Below are 5,413 nucleotides of genomic sequence, written 5' to 3'. Positions count from 1 at the left end.
CAGCATCCCCCCCGCATCCCGCCGGCATCGGGGTTTGGTACAGCACCGGCCCCAGCCTCTGCGCGCCTCTGCCCCGGGGATGCTCGTCTCTGCCCCAGGATGTCTCTGCTTCAGGGATACCCGGCTCTGCCCCCGGGATGCCTGACTTTGTCCCGCGGATGCTCAGCTCTGCCCCAGGATGCTCAGCTCTGCCCCAGCGATGCCCATCTGTGCCCCAGGATGCCCAGCTATGCCCCAGGACTCTTGGCTCTGCCCCGGGGATACCCGTCTCTGCCTCGGGGATGCCCAGCTCTGCCCCAGGGATGCCCAACTCTGTCTCATGGATGCCCAGCTCTGCCCCAGGGACACCCAACTCTGCCCCAGCAATGCTCGGCTCCGCCCTGGTCATACCCATCTCTGCCTCATGGATGCCCAGCTCTGCCCCAGGGATACCTGGGTCTGCCCCAGGACTCCTGGGTCTGCCCTGGTCATACCCAGCTCTGCCCTGGGGATGTTCACACACCTTCCCTCTGTGTGAACTGAATCTCAGTCCCTCACTGACACACTGTGCTGGAAACAACCCTCTGCTGAAAGCTGCTGGACCCTGCCTGCAGCATGAGCAGGACAAGAGGCAGAGGGTGGTGTGGGCAGGGAGGGAGGGCTGGGAGGCTGATCTGATCCAGGGAGACAGGAGTTAGCAGCATAACGCTCCAGCAAAGCGGGCACTGCCATCTCTGAGCACACAGAGCGGGCTGACGTGCTCTGTCTCTGCCTCCTCCCTGCCTGGCTGTGTCTTTGATGAAGATCACATCATCCATCAGGCTGGTCAGCGTTCGTGATGCTCAGGGGAAAGCCAGTGGGCCACCCTGGGGGACATCTGTCTGTCCCCTGCTCCCCAGCCCTGTTCAAAGCTTGACCCACTGCAGAACAAGGCTTGCTGATCCCAAGCCCAAGAAGGTTTGATGATCCCTGAACCTCTGAGCAACTGGGGACAGGTCCTGCCTCCCCACATCCTTGTGTGTGGCAACAGCTCCCAGTCCCACTGCTGGTGTCCCTCTCCTGCAGGGTGGGGGTGACATTTGGCATCTCACATGTGCTGCTCCCTTGATGGACATAGAGCCACCAGGAGAACCTGCCCGGGGCCACTTGACCCAGGGGAGGTACCTTGGGGGTCTCTGGTACCTCTTTCAGACACCTCTTTGTGTGCACCTCCTTTGAGCAGCTTCATCAGCACATCCAGATGTGTCCTGTGCAGATGTGTCACCTCTTGAACTGGATGCCATGGGCCAAGTGTCACCTCTGCCTGAGCCCAGGCAGCACAGGCAAACCACCACCCAGATATTCAATTCACTGCTGGCTGTGAAGGGTGTAGATGACCCACTCAGATGGGACCTGTGATGTAGGGAGTTACCACCACGCCAGGCAGTCTCACCTCTCTTAGCAGGACTCTGCCATCCCACCCAAATCCCAGATCTCCAGACTGCCCATTCCTAAGGAGTGTGTGTGTGTGGTGGGGGGAAGCCCCACGCTGATGATGAGCAGTGGATGCAGCCAACAGACCAGAGGGGAGATTCCAGACAACTGATCCCATCTTCCTGTGTTTTCTAGTCTCATCTACTTTCAAACCACCAGTTCAAGTGACTCCTTCTGCTCCAGGAACAGGTCAGGATAGATCCCACCACTGGAATCCCCCCGGTTCCTGCCCACAAATGTTTCCCCCCGGGGAGGCACCAGGCAGGATCTGCAGGTGCTGCATGAGTGTGGAAGGAGGCCCAGGCACTGCTCAGCTCCCTGACAAGACAGAACAGGCAGGTTTCGTTAGCAGGAGGCGAGAGGCAGGATGGGAAGTGCTCCCTGATAAGATCTCATGGCTTCGGGGAGCACAATCCCCTCTGAACCTTCCTCAGAGCCCTCCTCTGAACCCTCCTCCAAACCTTCCTCCAAACCCTCCTCAGAACCTTCCTCCAAACCCTCCTCAGAACCTTCCTCTGAACCCTGGCTCCAACACATTTGTCTCCTCTGGGACATGCTGTAGCAGCCAGCTGCAGGCTCCGTCTTAAGCTGTGCCAGGGGAGGTTTAGGTTGGATATTAGGAAGAAATTTTTACAGAGAGAGTGCTCAGCCACTGGAATGGGCTGCCCAGGGAGGGGGTGGATTCTCCATCCCTGGAGGTGTTGAAGGTGGGACTGGGTGTGGCATCAGTGCCATGGGCTGGGAACCACGGTGGGGCTGGATCAGGGGTTGGACTGGATGATCTCGGAGGTCTTTTCCAACCCAGTTGATTCTGTGATTCCATGATTCCTACACCCACCCTGAGGTCAGGGGGTTGCTCTGATGTGTCCTGGAGCAGGTCCAGCATCAACCAGGACCCAGATGAAAGCGCCCAGGTCCTTTGGAGAGCAGGAGCTCACCCCAGTATGGGCAGTACATGTGTCTTTATGGGAACCTGCTGAAATGCCTTCAGGATGGAGGGAGGGCACTAAAAAATGGAGGGTTTGTGGTGTTTTTTTTTTTAAATAGGAAAAAAGTAGCAGTTTCTGTTTTGCTGCTCTCAGCAAGAACCACGTTCCCCAAGTCTCCCCCAGCAGTCACCACTGAGTAGCTGTAATACATAACCACAGTAATCCTTGGTCATGAACACTGGGTATTTACCCTTCCTAATACTTGAACATTCATTATTAGGAGGTGAATTTTCAAAACTTTTGCATATTAAAAACTTGAACTTGCTTTTCCCTCCCAGAGCTCACAAACCGAAAGCTGCTCAGGGCATTGAGCTCTGGCTGCTTGGGTTATTTTTTTTTTTAGCCCTTCTTCATTTTTGCTGTTTAAAAACTTGTCTCCTTGTGACCATGACGACAGTTTTGATTTGATTTTTTTTTTTCCCCTTCCACATCCCCTTTGAACAGCCACAAACCCACGGAACATGGGAAAGCGAGGAGAAGTAAAACATCCCTGTCCTTTCTGGCCAGCCCAGGGAGGGGGCAAAGGGAAAAAAAAACTACCACAGACTCAGTACCCCCCCCCCCCAAAATGATCCCAAGACCATCACAAGAAGTTTTACAAAATGTGGAAACTTTCCACTGACGTTTGGGCTCAAAAAAGGAAAAAAAAAGTGTATTTTTGGTATTTTTTTTCTACTATTTTTAGATGCTCTCTCCCACGGGCAGGAGATAGGGGGACAAAGCCACAAGGGAAGGTGCCTGGAAGGGTTTGGGAGCTGATGTTTGGGAACAGGGACCCTTCTCCTGCATCCCTGGAAGCCAGGTTGGTTTTAGGACCCCCCCCCCAGGAAACACAGGCCAGGAATTTGTGGCTGGAGGGGACTGGGATTGTAGGAGGGTCTCTTGGCCTTTGACCACAGCCCTCAGGGGCTGAGGTTTGCCAGCCCCCATCCCACCTGTGACCCCCCCAAGGCCTCCCCAGAGCTCTGAACATGGGCAAACTGGGATGCCCCCTCTGCACGTGGCCCTGAGCACTGCAAGGAGCTCTTCCCCAGTTTTGCATTTCCCAGGAACTGAATACAAAAATCCACAAAGTCAATGCCAGAAGAGTTTTATTTAGCAGTCCCTTGCCCTGCTGAACCCAGACATGATCAGGAGCCCTCTTCTGCCTCCTGTGCCTGTCCCCACTGCACGTGGGGACACTGCCCAGCTCTTCCCAAGGCTTCACCACGTGGGAAATGAAGATGAGGGGGGGAAAGAATAAGAACTGGGGGCTCTGCTGCCTACCTGGGCTCCCAGCATGGTATGAGCTCCGATGGGACGGGCCCCTTGGCCACACAGCTGGGCCACTGGGCCACGTGGCCCCTGTCCCCCCCAGGTGCTGGAGGGACAAGCAGAGCATCTGCAGCCTGGGGAGGGTGGTGGAGCTCACGGGGTGGGTGGCCAAGCGTGGACCCCCTCCCGTGAGCCGGGCATGACCCCTCCTCTGCTCTCGGGGCGCGCGCAGCTCGTGACGGGCACGTGGTGGTGGCGGTGCTTCTCTTCTCCGTAGCCCACAGTACACTCATCCATAAAGTAGGAAACACTACACCCTGCAGTGCTGTTTAGTAGTGCTTTCTACTTTATGGGTGACTGCACTGTCTCTCAGCCGCTGTCCGGTGGCCGCTCTGCTCCAGCGCCGTGTCCGCGTCCGCCCGCGCGGGGCCACCGCCCGCACCCCCCTCGTGGCCCGGCCCCAGCGTGGCCAGGGAGGCAAACTGCAGGTCTGGTCTTGCCCCGGGGACAGAGAGCCTCTGGTAGTGTCACCTCCTGCCTCACGGAGCTGTGCCAGCCTGAGGGACATCCTCCTGCCCACCGGGGAGATCCTGCCTTGCCCTCCCTTGTCTCCCCAGAAACCCCGTCCTGAGCACGGGGGACATCCTCGCCTTGTCCCCACGAGGGAGACCCTACTTCATACCACATCCTCCCACCTCGAGCCCTATCTGAGGCACAAGGGATGTCCTCACTTTGTCTCCAAAGCAGGGAAGCCACCTAATACCCCATCCTGGTCATAGGGGACAGTTTTGACTCATCCCCAAAGGAAGGACCCTGCATCAGCTCCATCCTGGTCAGAGGACTAAGCTTTCACTTGTCCCCCAAGGAGGGGCTCCACCTAAGACTCCATCCTGATCATAGGAGACTGCTTCAACTTGTCCCCAGAGCAGGGCCCCCACCTCAGGCCCCATCCTGGTCACAGAGAACCCAATTGCCTTGTCCCTGCTGGTGGGGGCCCCATGTCAAGCCCCATCACCCCCTCTCATTGATCACCCTGGGACCCTGGTTTGCTTTGCCCCCACAGGGAGACATTCACCTCATACCCTCTCCCATTCACAAAAGACCCCCTTGCCTTGTCCCTGCAGGGGGAGATTCCACCTTGAACTCCATCGTTGCCCTTCAAACCCCCTTCTGCTCTCAGAGGACCCCCTTGACGGGACTCCAAGGGTGAGATCCCACCTCAAACTCCATCCTTGCCCCTCAGATCCCATCTGCACCACAGAGGCCCCTCCTTGCCATGTCCCCATGAGGGCACCTCACCTAAACGCCACCATGGTCAAAGGGGGCTCCTTTGCCTTGTCCCCAGGGTGGGGAGCCCATGGTGGAGACCCCACCTAAGCAACACTCTGGTCTCAGAAGACTCTCTTCTTGTCCCCTTGGTGGAGATCCTGTGGCAATCCCCAATCCTGTCACCCTTGAAATGTCCCCATGGGGACCGCCCCTCATCCCTCTATCCTTTACTGAAGACCCCTTTGCCCCACTCTCCTTCCCCTGAGGCCACAGGAGCTCCACATCCTGGGGCTCCCCTTGGGACCCCTCCCCTTGCCCCATCTGCCAGCCCCGTGGAGACCATTTGGGTGCCCCCATAGCCCTTGGGGCCATGTGTTGGGGGTCACTTGGAGGCCCCCATGATCAAGCCCACCAGACCCCAGCCCCGACAGCCACACCTCACCTTCCAC

The sequence above is a fragment of the Manacus vitellinus genome, unplaced genomic scaffold (assembly GCF_001715985.3).
Source record: "Manacus vitellinus isolate BGI_N305 unplaced genomic scaffold, ASM171598v3 scaffold_32_pilon, whole genome shotgun sequence".
Classification (NCBI taxonomy): domain Eukaryota; kingdom Metazoa; phylum Chordata; class Aves; order Passeriformes; family Pipridae; genus Manacus; species Manacus vitellinus.
The sequence above is the reverse complement of the archived record's forward strand: the minus strand, read 5'-3'. Positions refer to the sequence as shown.